This window comes from Thermobia domestica, chromosome 5 (assembly GCF_964235325.1).
Source record: "Thermobia domestica chromosome 5, izTheDome1.hap1.1, whole genome shotgun sequence".
NCBI classification, from domain to species: domain Eukaryota; kingdom Metazoa; phylum Arthropoda; class Insecta; order Zygentoma; family Lepismatidae; genus Thermobia; species Thermobia domestica.
Genome location: NC_137458.1, coordinates 122,273,118 through 122,290,643, shown reverse-complemented (window position 1 = coordinate 122,290,643; position 17,526 = coordinate 122,273,118).

Below are 17,526 nucleotides of genomic sequence, written 5' to 3'. Positions count from 1 at the left end.
TTGCGATCCTTGGAAGAAAAGTTTTAAATTAGCGAAGTAAAAAGAAAAGAAATAATTTTTTAAAAATCCTTGAAGAAATGGGAATTAATCGGAACTTTGAGTCTCTTCACTCACACCCAATTAAACCTTAAATAGTTTGATAAGAAAATCCATATTGACTTCTATCTCGATTGGATTTTAGTTTAAAATCTCACTAATAGTACACAGCACAATTTTAGAAGTCTATATATATTTTACACTGCTTCTGATCAGTGCTTCCACTGATCTGCTTAAAGAAAATCCATCAATTTACTCGTTTAATACTAAAGTATTATAACTAAAGGAAAATTAGATTTCCACATATAAATCATAGGTCTTATCCGGGAATAGCATATTTAGTCACTATAAGGAACTTTCAAGTGGTCGATTGTAGTCTATGCATTGATAAGCATTTCCAGAAAACTGCATGGTGATCAGATTGAAAAAAAAAATGATGATGATGCTCATGGAGATATTTATTGAACAATTATAGCTTCGTGAACTAACATTTAACATGACGATTGCAAAAACTTCATGGATTAATACATAATTTTGGATAGCTTCTTAACTTTGATCTCACTGATGAATGCTTGGTTTAAACTTATACTATATTACTTGTCACCGCTGATTTTGAAATCACTGTTTTACTGAGAAGTTGATGCATAACTATGTCTCTTCACCCGAATTTACAAATTTTAACAGCGTTGCATGTTACATATAAACAAGTATTGTACTGTGAATTGTATTAAAATGAGCAAACATATAAGAAATCTCAAAGAAATATGGCTAGCACCCCGAGTAGCAACGAACAATCTACTGGTAGGTAGGGACTCGACGAAAATCATGTAAAATCGAAAAATACAGGTCTAACTTTACATTTATTTACCTATTTCAAACACTTCGTAATAATCAATTATATATATATTTCGTCGTAGCATTATTCTTTATACATTTCCCTCTAATCATATAACATATCACAATTCCGTTTTACTTTTCACCCTTTTCACAAACTACGGTTCCCACTATATACAACATGTTTATACAGAATATCTTTCTGTGCTAGGAAGCTTTATTTTATTATATATATCTTAAAACATGTCTTCGGGTGAATAAAATTATTAAAACAAGGCTATTACATTGATAGGTAATTGAGTAAAACCGGAGGAAACCGGAAATAAAAAAAATCACGTGTATTGAAATGTTAACTTGCCACTGAATAACCCAGCTCGCTACAATCCAGAAACACGACCGAACAAGGTACCAGATAGGCCCGAAACGTAGTCACTGAGATGTAGTATGTATACAGGGTGAATGGTAACTACGTGGGCAAACTTGGACGGGTGATAGTACATATAAAAAGAAGCAAAAAAGTCCTAGTGAACATGGGGGAAATTCTGGCCCATTTAGGAGTGAAAGAGTGTCTTAAGCGTGGGAACATGAACTTCAGAGGCCAACACCTTAAAAACAATACATCGTAAAGAATGCGGTTAAAAACGTCACTTAGAAAGTCATACCTACTCTATTGAAAAATGCATGTTTGGAAACACAGCTACATGTACGCACGGGATTACCAACGTGTGACACTTCTTTCCTTTACAGCATGTCCGGGAATCCCTCTGTTCCTTTGGGGAATCCCGTGCGCACGCATAGCTGCGTTTTCAAACATGAATTTTTTAATAGAGTAGGTATGACTTTCTAAGTGACGTTTTTAACCGCACTCTCTACGATGTATTGTTTTTAAGGTGTTGGCTTCTGAAGTTCATGTTCCCACGCTTTCGACCTCTGTCACTCCTAAACGGGACGGAATTTCCTCCATGTTCACTAGGACTTTTTTGCTTCTTTTTAGATGTACTATCACCCGTCCAAGTTTGTCCACGTAGTTACCGTTCACCCTATATATATATAATCTGCGCACCCTACAAACCAACATACAAGCACCTAGAAAAATGTCAAAGACCACTACGAATTGACTCTCAAACTTTTATGTCGATATATTAACATGTTTGGGGAAAATGGATTGGGGTTGGGAGATATTAAGACAAAGGGATAGGATACGACAAGAAAGAGTAGAAGTCAAATGGAATTCGGGCGAAGTTAGTTAGTTAGTTGAGAGTAAATGAAAACTGCGAGTCGTTCTTTTTTTAAAGAAAAATTCTTTGCAACTGTTTTAAATGCCAAATATATATTTTCCCCTATTCCAAAAAACATTGCTAGCATAAATTTAGACAATTTCCCAACTCATAGCCCTCGTTAACCCTCAAAAGGTGCATAAGTTTTAGGGTTAAAGAAGAAGAAATAAGAAATTGACATTGTTAGTTTCCCACGCTAACAAAAACTAGCGTTTAACCCTACGACTACCAGGTGGGTCCATTGGACCCATACGGATTCTTTTGTCAGTAATTATAATGAATCTGTGCGTTTCCAGGTATTGATATTCTCTGATTTTTTTCTGTTTTGATTCTTGTTTCAAATTACTTAGGTGTTATTTTATTTTTGTAAATCATGTGTTAGGTTTACTAATTTATAGCATCAAGTCCCAAGCGGGTACATTGGACCCTGACCTTTATTGAGTGCAAACATATTTGTCAAACTTCGGCTTCGGTTGAAATTGTGTATTGTAGATCGTAGCATTAGCATTTTAATGTTCTCCTAGCTATCATGGTGAAGATACAAATAAATACGAGGGCTGGAAAGAAATACATGGCAACATTGGTTTATCCTCGCGCAAGAAGTTTCGTTCAAGCTGCTTTCGGCAACACATTTAGATGGTGTGTCGAGCAATATAATCTGGATGCTGTCGCGAATGTGTGTTCTTTAGTAATAGTAGTGGAGGGTATTGAATTAGGTTGTCAAATCACACCGCTCTAAAGGGAATGTTTTCCAAGTTAGAGCAACGTGCATGGATAAAGATCGAAGTGGCGCGTCAAAAAAGCCAGGGAATGTCACTCTGAGCTACGTGAAGCATGCTGTAATGACGCATTTTCTTATCGTACTGTGGCACGTTGGGTTGCAGCGTTTCGTGCAGGACGTGATAGTGTGCAACAAGAACCAGGTAGAGGTCGACATGGGGTCGGAAACAGAGTCATTGTATTGATTCAATTTTTGTTGCATGTGGGCAGGAGGTGGACTGGCATGGAATTGACTAACTAGGAAGGAACATCCTACTACAGTATCGAATGTGATACACAATATCCTTGGTTACGAAAAAAGGCATTACGGTAGGTACCGCACTTCTTACAGGCGTTCAAAAATGGTACAGATGCTCCCTATGATCATTTGGCACGATACAGACGGAAAGGTCGCCTGTTCCGGGATAGGATTATCGCACTCGACGAAATATGGGCGCACTTTTATGAGCTAGAATTTAAGCGTCAATCCAATGAATGATGCTACCCATCATCTCCCTCAACCAAGAAGCTGCGTCAGCACGAAAGTAAGGTAATCAGGGGAAATATGACGGTGATGCAGATAGTGCCATACGGTGTACGTGGTGTCATATTGAGGCATGCAGTCCCTCTGAACCAGACCATAAATGCAGTGTACTACTGCAGGTTCCTGGAACAAGATCATCCTGCACTGCGCAGGAAACGACCCAATGTCATAAGGGATCAACCCATTATTTTGAATGACAACGCCCGTTGTCACAACGCAGTTCCTGTTTGCACAATGGGAGTAGAAGGTTCTAGAGCACACTCCCTATTCACCGGACATAAGTCCATGTGAGCTTTATTTGTTCCCTAAAATGAAAGAGCCACTGCGAGTTTGTGAAAACTCTTGGGGAAATTTTAAATAATTTTATTTTTTGTTTCATAGGAATGCGTTTCTGACGTCCACATTTCTGTAACATGTATCAGTATTTGTCATTTCATAAATAAAAATATATTTTTCTTAAAGAGAAAAAAATAAAGGTAAGTGTACTTCATTGATGCTCTAGTTAATAAAACGTAAGATGGTAGTAATTTACTGTTTAAGGGCTCCTCTCTTCAAAAAGTGTACATTATTGGCTAGAAAAAAGCAAAAAGGCCAACGTGGGTCCATCGGACCCTATTGGTATTGAAAGGAATAAAATTTTGTCTGTTGATCCAGGGTTAAATATTAGCTGAATATCCAAACTACTTCATAATCTCCGAAAGAATACCGCCCCTAGGTCTCGGGCGGATTGAAAATTTCCTGACATGTCTGCTAAATTGCTGTGTCTTAGCATAGAAGACCAAGAGAAAACGCTCTAAGCGCCATCCTTAGGCCCCCGTGCCCTATTCGCTGTAATTTGCCAGAAACGTCTATGTTGGTCACGGTCAATCTACATCGGGGGAGTATTTTGCCTGCTTAATTTTGAAATATTCTTTTTTAAAAATCCCGTGGTAGTTTTAAATGCCCGTAGAAGATTGGAGAAAATAGTAAAGAACTGACTTCAATCCAATAATAATAATAATAATAATATAATAATAATAATAATAATAATAATAATAATAATAATAATAATAATAATAATAATAATAATAATAATAATAATAATAATAATAATCATAAATCCAAAATTACGACATTTCGGGAAAGAAAAAACTCCAAAAATCCCAAAATGATCTCACAAAGACATGCTCGCCACAGACATGTGCCGTGTTTCTAGAACGTAAGAGGAAATATATGCCAAGGGAGCGGCATGTTATATTAGTGGAAAGTCGATAATAAAAATTTGAAATCGTCTCTATAGATTTTTCTTGCACTTAACGGATTCCAAAAATACGAAACAAAATCGCGGAAAACAACAGAAAATTGCATCCTACCCAATCAACACACACGCACACATACAACACGTTGTCTACTGCACGACAGACACACACACAACACAACTTATCTACTTGAAATAATAATTGGACTTAAAGGGGTAAAATATTTGCTTGCAGTCCGGCAGTAAACAATACTTAATTGTAAGTCTTACTTTCAACTTTCACGAAACAGTTTTAGTTGAAAACTATGATCCGTATCAGTGACAACACTCCCGACACGTTGAGATCAAATCAATACATTAAATCAACAACAGCATAATACATCAAATTGAGGAAATTCGTAGTTCAAAATAAATCAAACATTTTTTTTAAAGCGTATAACAACTGCATATCATCAGCTATTTATAATGCTCTTCGCAGAAGTTTGATGAAAATTCTTCTATTAAAGACAAAACACTAACATCGAGCGAAGGCTAACAGATGACACTCCAGTCGGAACAGTAGACAACGATCATTCATACTTTGTACCAAACAATAAACTTTGCACTTTCACACGTACATTAGTAAATACTTCCACTAAATGGATGCCATGGACTAAATTAAATTTATGGAATTATTGAAAACACAAGCTGCATAAATATTTCAATCTCTAAGTTGCGCATATTAAAATAAATAATGTTGAAAAATACTCTAATAATAACAACATATCATTGACCTGACCTTGACCATTACTACTACTAAATCGCACAATACATTAAATTGAAAATCAGCAACAATTATACATTTTCTGGTGTGATACGTAACTGCTGTCGAAATGTCTTACCTGCTGTGATTGTGGAAAATTATATTCTAAAATATCAGTTCATAAGAAATTTTCTATTGTTACGTCGAGTGGAGGGAGGGGGGGGGGGTAATATTGACAAAGATGGCTATAAAATTACATTTTACAATTTTAGGACATGTGCAGAGACCAACCAAGGATCTCTGGCAGATGCCTCGCCAAAAGAACTACATTTTGAACCATGATGGGCCACTCTTAACCTGACATTATATTAATGTTTACAACTCAAAATTTCCACGAGGCGACCATGATAACAATAGAAAAAAAAAGTAATCCAAAACAAGAATTGACAGACTTTGTTAATTTTATCGGGTGAAGGTATATGCAATAAATGTGCGCATTATTTCTTTTCACTACTGGAAAATCCTGAATTTGTAATTTAATGCTGGGTAATTCCAGTTACTGCAAACATGGTTGCCCAAATGACCAATGTCGTGTTAATTCCAATTATTAATTTCTGCTGTTAAATTTTCAGTTTTTAATTTATGCCTATTTCACTTAATTATTAGTTCATACCTCTTATTCTTCTTTCTTAGTCCTTTTAAAACGGATCACTAACATATATTTATTTTACTGTATTTTGTTTTCCTCACTTTAGTTCGGACTTCTGTGCTTACACAAGTTCTTGAAGGTTATGACTCTAACATAAAGGTTTTAGCGGTATTTTTAGACTATCATCCAATTATTTTAGATAAAAGGCCGACAGGATCTATAACAATCGAGTTAGAGAGTGAGGGGAATAGAAGAGAACTACAGAGAACCGTTCTACCGCCTCCCATTGGATGAGATGGTATCTATCTTTGAAAATTCTTTCTTTTCTTTCCTGTGATTTATATAATTTGTTTATAGCCACTTATTTTTCTTAAATAGAATTTTGAATGCCGAAAACTAAAGAGATGAGAGTTATATAAAGTGGTCATTGCAGAAGCAGTGGCAGAGAAAGAATTTAAAAGGGGAAAGTTTTTCTTAAAATTTAACAGGGGTATAGAAAGAATATATGTATAATTGTAATAATATTTTAAATTATCACAAACCTAATACATAGAATACAAAATTCAAAGGTAGAAATTATGCTTAATTACTTTAAAAGAAGGTTAAATGTCTGCTGATTTATTCGAATATATTAGAATGTCTATTACACAAACTTCGTAACTCTGGATTTAAAAAAAAAAAAAAAAAAAAAAAAAAAAAAAAAAAAATCTGATGGTTTTATAAAGTCATCGTTGGCAGAAGTTCAAGAAAATTTTAAACTAGTTACTGTCCGGCAAGTATCTAACAATTCCAGCCACACATTATATTTTATATATGATAATACATACAAACAACTGGTTTGAAATATTTTGACACCCTTGCACCTTTCTATTTATCTTTACAAGCTGCCATATAGCCATAAAAGCTCTTATTTTTGTACTCGTAATGTGATGGGCTATACATTCACAACACGCTCACAGCCAATGTTACTTGAGTATTGTGCTATTTAATACGCATGACCTTCTGGTTATTAGGCTTCAGGATTTAAAACACTTTGGCGACCTGCTTCAATAGCCTAGACCAATACGTTTAAAAAACAATACAATTACACATAGAAATAATGACACATACAATGAAAGTAAACACAAATACTAATGCTAATTCCCTAATCTAATAAACTGAGACAATAGAAATATATCACTCATACAAATAAAAGAAACTACATACACATATTGAGAAGCGTTTTATGTTAAAAACATATCCGAAGAGAACGGACTCGGAAGGCATGTCATGCTTGTAAAACCTTTAGTATAAACAAAAGGAAATGGATTTTAAAAATGTATATGGTAATATAGCTTCAAGAGTAAAGTGACTGCTAGATTAGACGCTGTAAAGCAACTTTGATAACAGTTTGTACGGAATCATATCATATATTTTATGGTAAAAATGGCAGACTTATTGTTAATTTATACTAGATATAGAACAGGTTATTTACTTGGACAATCGAAATAGTTGAAATTTTATCAGGTTAAAATACTTCCGAAATATAATTTTGGATTAAAGCGCAAATAAATAGCGATACATAAGTGATTTAAGAAAAACAAACCCGCTTACCGAATTAATCTTTAAATGCTTCACATCATCTTACACAACACAAAAGAATTTTTGTGACTTCCGTACACAAGGAACTAAGCGAAAAAGCACTGTGACAATTTATCTAATCCTTTAAAGAATGCCTCTAAGGTCACATGGTGGCAGAGTGTCTAAGTAATTCCTGGGAAAATGATCTACTTACTAATGCATATTGATAACTACAAACATTGCCATGACATGACAAAATACTAGTCACAAGGTTCCACAAAACAAAATGAGTCGAGAGGGTACGAAAAATCTTGTTGTTAACAGAATTCCGCTAGATTGATTTCCAAAACACACTATAGTGGAACATTTTAATTTCATTCATCAGCACTTATAAACGAATAAACTTACTTGACATCCAGTTCCATCCGAAGTTAGGAGTAAACCTCTATGCTACCTGCGCGTGTGGATGCTCATGCGTGTAGAAAATAAATTTTAAGATTTCTTAAGAAGACTTCCTGTTTCAATTTTCCTCACAAAAACAGAAAAAAAGACGAAAAATGATAAAATACACAATTAAGTAATATGATAACTTATTATTTATGGCGAAATGCACAAAAATAAGATATTAATGATGCATACACACATAAATAATACGACACACTAAAACTATTATCATAAAACTAATAAAATATAATTTCGCACAGTTATCCACAAATGATAATAATTTACATAATATATTCATCCATTTTAAACAGATTAACGTCTTAAGGCAAATACTATACAGGGTGACCCAAAACTAGTCTAAAGTATGATGTATCAAGCCAGTCTTTACGCTTAGTTATATGAGGAGTACAATCTAAATCAATCAACCAGTCAAAGTCGTTATTAATATCATTTGAAAAGCAGTTAACAAAAGTTTATCATGTGATTTTGATGTGCTCTTCTTTGTACAAGTCTCTTTTGCGGACACTTTTCCTGTGGTGTCTTCTTTACCTGTTTCATTTCAGCACAATCTTTCTTGAGGTGACCTCTCTTATTACCCGAAAACAAGTAGGTGCAAAAACGACCTGATCTATCCTAAATGACTTAACAATTGACTATTCAAGAATGGTTATTTTATAATTATTTATTTGAATTGTAAGTGTAACACTTATTTATTCATCTGTGCCTTTACACGTTTGCTTTTACAGTAACATTTCATTGTCAAATCGATTTAAAATATAGAGGGTGCCCGGGAAATAAGGACGAATTTTAATTTGGCACCATTTTGTCATATGACGGTTGGCAGCCGTGGTTTTGCCATATTTGTTATCCTCTATCCTTCCGATTAGTAGCCTGTGTGGTGAGCATCGTTGGTTGATATTTATTTCGGCATGGAGCGTTTGACAACAAAGCAACGCATCCAAGTGATTAAAAGCTATTACAAAAACAAGGAAAGTCCCTCGGCTATCGTTCGAGATTTGCGTGTGACACTTGGACGCAATTTTGCTCCTACTGAATCATCAGTTCGGAAGTTGGTCCTGAAGTTTGAGACCACGGGGTCAGTGTTAAATATTAAGCAAACTAGAAGACCACGTTCTGTTCGAACAGAAGAAAACATTGCTGTCGTGTGTGACAGTATGACCGTAAGCCCCATGAAATCAGTTCGCCGACGAGCTCAACAATTGAATTTATCACCAAGTTCACTGCATGAAATCCTGTCGAAAGATCTGAGAATGCATGCATACAAGATTCAACTTACACAAGAGTTGAAGCCTACAGATCATGGAAAGAGACATCGATTTGCTCAACGGGTATCGGCTCGACAAGCGGAGAACGAGAACTTCACGACAAGAATAATTTTCTCAGATGAGGCACACTTCCATCTCAGTGGGTACGTCAATAAGCAGAACTGCAGAATTTGGCGTACAGAAAATCCGCAAGTGACTGTGGAAGAACAGATGCATCCTCAACGCACGACTGTGTGGTGTGGGTTCTGGGCAGAAGGAGTGATTGGTCCGTACTTTTTTTTAAGACGATGAGGGAGCTGGCGTCACTGTGAACGGCGACCGTTACAGACAAATGCTTTCAGATTGGTTTTTCCCAGTTTTGGATGAAATGGAAATTGAAAATGACGATTTTTGGTTTCAGCAAGATGGTGCGACCTGTCACACATCCCGTGAAACAATTGGTCTGCTGAATGAAAAGTTTCCTGAAAAAATTATCTCTGCGAGGAAATCAGGAATGGCCTGTCAGAACATGCGATCTTACCCCTTGTGACTTTTATGTGTGGGGATTTGTAAAATCTAAAGTGTACGTGTACAAACCACAGACAATACAACAACTGAAGGATGAAATTAAGAGGGTTATTAACGGCATCACACTAGATGTTTGTGAACGCGTCATCGCAAATTTCAATGGAAATTGAAAATAACGATTTTTGGTTTCAGCAAGATGGTGCGACCTGTCACACATCCCGTGAAACAATTGGTCTGCTGAATGAAAAGTTTTCTCAAAAAATTATCTCTGCGAGGAAATCAGGAATGGCCTGTCAGAACATGCGATCTTACTTCTTGTGACTTTTTTGTGTGGGGATTTGTAAAATCTAAAGTGTACGTGTACAAACCACAGACAATACAACAACCGCGTCAGTACAGCTACAGAGCTTAGGCTCTGCCCTATTTCTTCTCCTGTGCTCCTGCCTGCCGATCGAAACGGATTCTGTTTTTCAACAAAAAAATGTGTGATTTCATTGTACGAAAGTACAGGCGTTTAAAGGGCTGTTCTGTGTCGTAGGTGATTGCAATCGCTAGAAAGACTCAACCCAAAAAACGTGAGCAGAGAGTAATATCAACCATCGTGACTTACTTTATGTTGCCAAATCTCGCATATATATCAATCAAGGTTGCATACTTCATATTAAAATAATTCTTTTTGCTCGGTCATCCCTGATTTGTATACAGGGATAAATGTCCATACTTTTTATCTTCATTATTTTTCTTCGTATTAATTGTGGAGGTACGTAACTTTGTGACTACACTATAGACCTGGTCGTGCCCATACATGTAAATGAATTTTTGAATTCTGTTTTTTTTTTCTAATAGCCATAGCCATATCCTGGGTACGTTCGTTAATGGAGTCAATCCGGTAATATCTTGATGGGTAACGGCGACTTTCACGGTCGTCACCTACATCCCATACATTTACTTTCGCTTGATCCTCTTTACTGTCTTTAGCACATTTTATTTTTCTATATAACTTATGTTTTAATAATTCTTCCAATAAATTGTACTTTTCCAATTCTTTTTCTTATGTTGTAGCCGCCTTGTAATTAACTGTAAGTTTTAGGAATTTCCAAAAAGACTATTAAAATTGTATTATTTGTATAAGTTTATTTTTATTTCGTAGGAATACCCGTATACTGTATTAATGGATGCTAATAAAAATGTAAGTTTTACTGGGTATTTAGGAGACATATGGAAAATTCTGGAAAACAAATTAAATTTTAGGTAAGTATGTAAAAGGAAATAGTAAATCGTTTTATTCTTTAACTTTATGGAAGCCGAAAAAAATTCCAAATACTAAATTTCAATCTGGATTTTGTGGTGGTTTGGAATAGATACATGTTTTAAAAAGCATTGATCGTAGAATGAAATTAGTTTAACCATTTAGTGAATACGTTAAATATCATTAGATTATTTCTACTTGAAATTACCTTCTTGAAACAAAAACACAGATCATGTAACAATATTTAATATTATACAGCACTCTCTCTTTTAATAATAATAATATAATCCCTATTAATCTCTTAATAGTAATACTATCTAAATTTATTGATTCATGTAATTTTTTTTCAGTTAGAAATATTCATTGTAATTTTATTGTATTTGTTAATCGGCCGTACTGATAGAGATTTTTACAAATTACGTAATTTTCTTACATTATAATATCCATTAAGGATAACTTTTTGTCGTAAGTACTTAGATGGATAACCATTGGGAAAAATAGGTGTTGTTTGCAGTGTACCAACTGGCAACTCTCATTACAGCCATCAATTATTGTATTGTTATTATCATTGTTATTTACAAAGATTCTAGCGTCAAAGAAAAGAGGAAAATACTAAATTTAACGAATGCTGACGTCCTGGTAAATTTATTTCCATATTTAAAAGAACACCCAAATTTACTATTTTGTTCGATATCTGCCCTATTTTATGGTTCATCTCGCCATTTGGAAAGACTCCAAGTTGCTACAAGATGAAGACGAAAAGTAAGATTATAAATATAATGTCTTAGCAATATTGATATTATATTAAGCAAAAAATGTATAAGAGAGGGATAGAGCAGCTTTAATAAACTGGTATTCAAATTCAAAAGAGGGTTAGAAGATAACAATTTACGGTTCATCAATGCGGATAAGGGAAACAAGATACTAATTGTGTAGAAATCTACATACAATTCAAAAATATCAGCAAAGTTACAAGGCAAACGATACGAAGTTTTAAACCACAATCCATTAACTAGTGCACTCAGAGCAATCAATGTAATAATAGAAAATTCCTGGTTTTGACGATAAAATTATAGAAAGAAATAATAAGAATTGATAGTAAATGTAACTCCATTCTCTGTGATGTATGCACTTCTTTAAGTACACAAAAATAATGTTCCATTTAGGCAAATCATAGCGGGGAAGAATTACATTGGACTTTTCTTTTAAAATATTAGTCAAATAATTAAACAATAAAATTGGCGTCCTTAGATGTAGAAGATACGCTTACTTGGGCTCTTTTAACTTTAGTAAAGATTGCACCGAGTTCTGCTAGCAAAACACAAAACTTCTACAACTGAAATGGAAGAAACACTAACTTTCTTGGAACATAGTTTAAGGGTAACACATTCTAACGTTTGAATTTCATTTATAAATAGACTAACAGAGTAGCATGAGAAATCCTTTATCTCTGCTTTTAGCAAATGTGTTGCTGTATAATTTTGAAACCGATATTTACCATCATCACAATTACAATTCAATACCACTAAGATTCCTGCATGATACAATATATTCATATGCTGATAGTGCTCAATTAGAACTTCATAAAACAATATAGACTCTATTTTGTAATCCTAACACAAAGCAACAATGGCAAATTCAGTATATATATATATATATATATATATATATATATATATATATATATATATATATATATATATATATATATATATATATATCTTTTTTTTTTTTTTTAATAGTAAGGTTTTTCGAAAAGATATAGAAGGTAATCAGTACCTACATGCATGTTTCAGACACTCAAATTAAACGAAAGTAAACATTCGAAAGAATTTGTTTCTCAGAGTCTTTATGCAAATAATAGTGACAGAGTATGGATGATATTATGTAATGCATGCCTCTTGCTTTCAAAACCAATGTTATAAACTATTTTAGAAAATGACATTTTACACAGTATTTATGACCTCAAAGGACACAAGAAACAACGTAACATGATAAAAAGTTTCTTCACTAATCTGCTGTATTCTGTAGTAACCTATCAAAGGTTATACACGTACTAACACGGAATGTACTTGAACCTGAGCTTACAAAGTAGGAGTGATATATATATTTCCTGAAAGCTTAGGTCAAGGTAAGATCAAAACCGGTTACCAAAATTGGGGAGGTCTCAAGCATTCCGCTTGAGGGCAGCACGCTACTCATTTTTATTAACATCTTTAAGCGTGTCTTAAAGTACGTTGCAACCCCGAAAAATCTGAAACGGTGAAACAAATATGAAAACAAAAAGACATATCTTTCATCATTTCAAAAGTATAACGTATCAAAGTAAAATAAATTGTCCCAGGGTCCCCTGCAGGGTCCCAGACGGTGTCCAACTCAAAATTTTTAAATGGAAAGGCGGGTCAACTTGCACATCGTATGAAAGTTGGTGTTAAATAAAAGAAGATAAATCAAGTCGCGACTCTCTACGATAAGCCTGTGCAAAATAGCGGTGGGTCAAATTATCAACACAATCTTTATTGCAAAGTCTATGGCCACTCGTATGAATCTGAAACGGTAGAATAGGTGTAGAAACAAAAACACGGATATGTCATTATTTCAAAAGTATAATGATTCAAAGTAAAAAAAAAATAAATAAATAAATAAAAATAAAAAAATAAAAAAAAATAAAAAAATAAGTTCCAGGGTTCCTCGCAGGGTCCCAGACGAGGTCCAATTCAGAATGTTGAAATGGAAAGGGGTTCAAGCTGAGTATCGTATGAAAGCTTATGTTAAGGGAAAGAAGAGAAAACAAGTCTTGACTCTTGATACAAAAGTCTATTGTCACTCCTATTAATCTGAAGCGGTGAGGCAGGTGCAAAAACAAAACAAAAACTAGAATGTATCAAAGGAAATGACTCATGCCATTTTGCAATGTTTATCGACAGTCGAGACTTGTCCAATGTCCAATTCTGTATCATTTAACACGAGCTTTCACACGATGTGCTTATTTACCGCCCTTGGCACTTGAAACTTTTGAGTTGGATCCCGTCTGTGATCCTCCAGTTGAAACTGGGATATTTCTTTTTTCCTTTGATATATTCTAGTTTTTTTTTTTTTTTTTTTTTTTTTTTTAACACACCTGTCTTACCGTTTCAATAGGCTTTTGCATCAAGAGTCGAGACTTGTTTCCTCTTCTTTCATTTAACATAAGCTTTCATACGATACTCAATTTGAACCCCTTCCTGTTTCAGCATTTTGAGTTTGACCCCGTCTGGGACCCTGCGAGGGACCCTGGAACATTTTTTTTCTTTCTTTGAATCATTATACTTTTGAAATAATGACATATCCGTGTTTTTGTTTCTACACCTATTCCACCGTTTCAGGTACATACGAGTGGCCATAGACTTTGCAATGAAAATTGTGTTGATATTTTGACTTACCGCTATTTTGCACAGGCTTATCGTAGAAAGTCGCGACTTGATTTATCTTCGTTTATTTAACACCAACTATCATACGATGTGCAAGTTGATCCACCTTTCCATTTAAAAATTTTGAGTTGGACCCCGTCTGGGACCCTGCGGGTGACCCTGGGACAATTTATTTTACTTTGATACGTTATACTTTTGAAATGATGAAAGACATGTTTTTCTGTTTTCATATTTGTCTCACCGTTTCAGATTTTTCTGGGTTGCAACGGACTTTAAGACTTGCTTAAAGGTGTCAATAAAAATGAGTTACGTGCTGCTCTCAAGCAAAATGCTTGAGACCTCCCCAATTTTGGTAACCGGTTTTGATCTTACCTTGACCCAAGCTTTCAGGAAATATATACATCACCCACCTTTGTGGATTCAGGTTCAAGTACATCCCGTGTAAGACAATATTTAGGTATGATGATTACGAACACACACATTATACTAAGAAAACATATTCGTGATGTTATGCAACACGCATATGAATTATAAGCAACACAACTATACTTCAACATGAAGTCTTTCAAAACATCTAAAAGAGACAAACCAACATCTTTAAAGTACACCTGTCTATATACAGACAGGTACATAAGAACTTTTTCATTTAAACAAAAGAATCAAAATCAAAGTCCGACAAAGCCACCTGAATAGAAATTGGAAAAATACCATTGACAGCTTCCCTTTCGTCACGAACCACAAAAGGAACATTCCCGTCTCCATATCTAGAAACTTGTACTGGGAACAATCAAGATGCTTGTGTTTATAAGTTATACTATGCTAGTGTACTTAGCTATTATTACCCGTGTAAAAATAAATGAACAAATAAATAAATAATAAAATAACTCAAAAATTAAGGTCGTGCAATACAAAACCATTATTCAGTTCTACTTTACAAAAATCATACCGAAGAACCTAGTATAACAGCTGAAAACCCAGAAATAGGGGGCTGCATGAGTAATGTTGGACACGTGCTATGTAACAGGAAAATTCCTATACCTGACAGTGGAAGTTCAGGTTACATGTGAAATGGACTCAATTGCTGGACGACTGAATAAAATGGTCCCTTCTCAACTGAGGGAGATTAACAGGATTAACAGATAATAACAGCAACAGCTACTACTACTACTACTACTACTACTACTACTACTACTACTACTACTACTACTACTACTACTACTACTACTACTACTACTACTACTACTACTACTACTACTACTACTACTACTACTACTACTACTACTACTACTACTACTACTACTACTACTACTACTACTACTACTACTACTACTACTAATAATAATAATAATAATAATAATAATAATAATAATAATAATAATAATAATAATGAATTATAAGACAATTGTAAACTTAGCAGGTTAGTACCTTTGTCAGAATGTTAAGATATACAAATTTCCTAAATTCAGAAATGGTTATAAAATCAAGATTCAAACAAAAAAACAACCAACGTTCTAAAATACTATGTTGTGGTCTAAGTGTTTAAATTTTCATGCTCAATAAGCTGAAATATATCACTTTGTTGTCATATTGGTTAAAATATACTGGAGATAAATATAACAAAAATGTTAAAGATTGCAAGATAATTCCATGCCATAAAATTAATACATTCATTAGTCTATGTGACTAATATTCAGAGAGGTTTATTTCTTTTTATGCTTAGTTTAAATTATTAGCTTTTGTAACTCTTCTTAGTATATCAGATTTCGAATTAAATGGGACCAATAGGTAACAATAATAGAAATTAGATAAAATTACCAATACATTCTTATTAATTTCCAACGACAAAAGAAAAACTTTTGTGATTTTATGATTCTACATAATTATTGTAACTTTTATTATAACTTTATAATTTATTATTTCATTGTTTTTATTTGTCATTGAGTCTGAAATAATATATTTCGTTGTATAAAACTCCGATACTATTTATATTTTTTAATTCAGTTCAAACATCTCGCGACCACCAGATGGAGCTTGGGGTTTATTGATGCCAAACGGGAATTGGAGTGGTATGATTGGTATGTTGCAACAAAGGACAGTAGATATAGCGGTAGCAGCCTTCACTGTCACTCGAGCAAGAGCAGAAATCATTGATTTCTCAGTGCCTCTGTTTCTGACAAGGTACAGAATATGATAGTTGTAATTTGAAATAACGTTTGATGGTATAAATAAATCTGTAGTCATTTGAGATCAGAAAATAATGCCACAAAATTGTATTATTCAGTAAAAATTGAAGAACAGAGTACCTTTTTTCCTAGATTATTTAGTTAATTAAATTTTCCCAAATTCAATTAAATTCTCCTAACAGTAAGTTTTAACCAATTCGAATAAACCCTACATCTCTATAACATGTCAAATATTTAGTGAATATTGGTGCAAGATTATAAATGTAATATTTTAGCTATCGAGTGAGTATTTCAGAAAGTTGTAATACATAGTAATTAATATTCACTGTTATCTTTACAAATATCCATTTTGGCTCAATAGGTTACCTGCGGATTATAACATATATATGTACATACAAAACAAAAAGATTTTTTATTTAGTTAGAGTGTATCGTCTGTTTTCAGTTCTGATGCTATATGAGAGTAGACTTACAGTTTAACATCAGATCTGAACTACATCCATTTCCGTTCTCACCTAGAATCGAACGCGAGGCGGCTGCACAAAAAGGGAAGAGGTTAACTATTAAACTATGAGAAAGTCCTGTTAAAAATGTAATATTCAATTAACGTAAGTGTAGCTACTATCTATCCTTATTAAGAATAAACTTCAATGGATTAAACATTTCAAAGGAAAAGTGACCAGGAAATTTTAAGATCCTTTTGATGTAGTCGCTTTGTAATAAACTTTCAATATTATTTAATATTGATTTTGTTAAAACTGTACATAAAATTCTATTTAGCATTCCATCACAAGAATTGCAAGTGAAGTA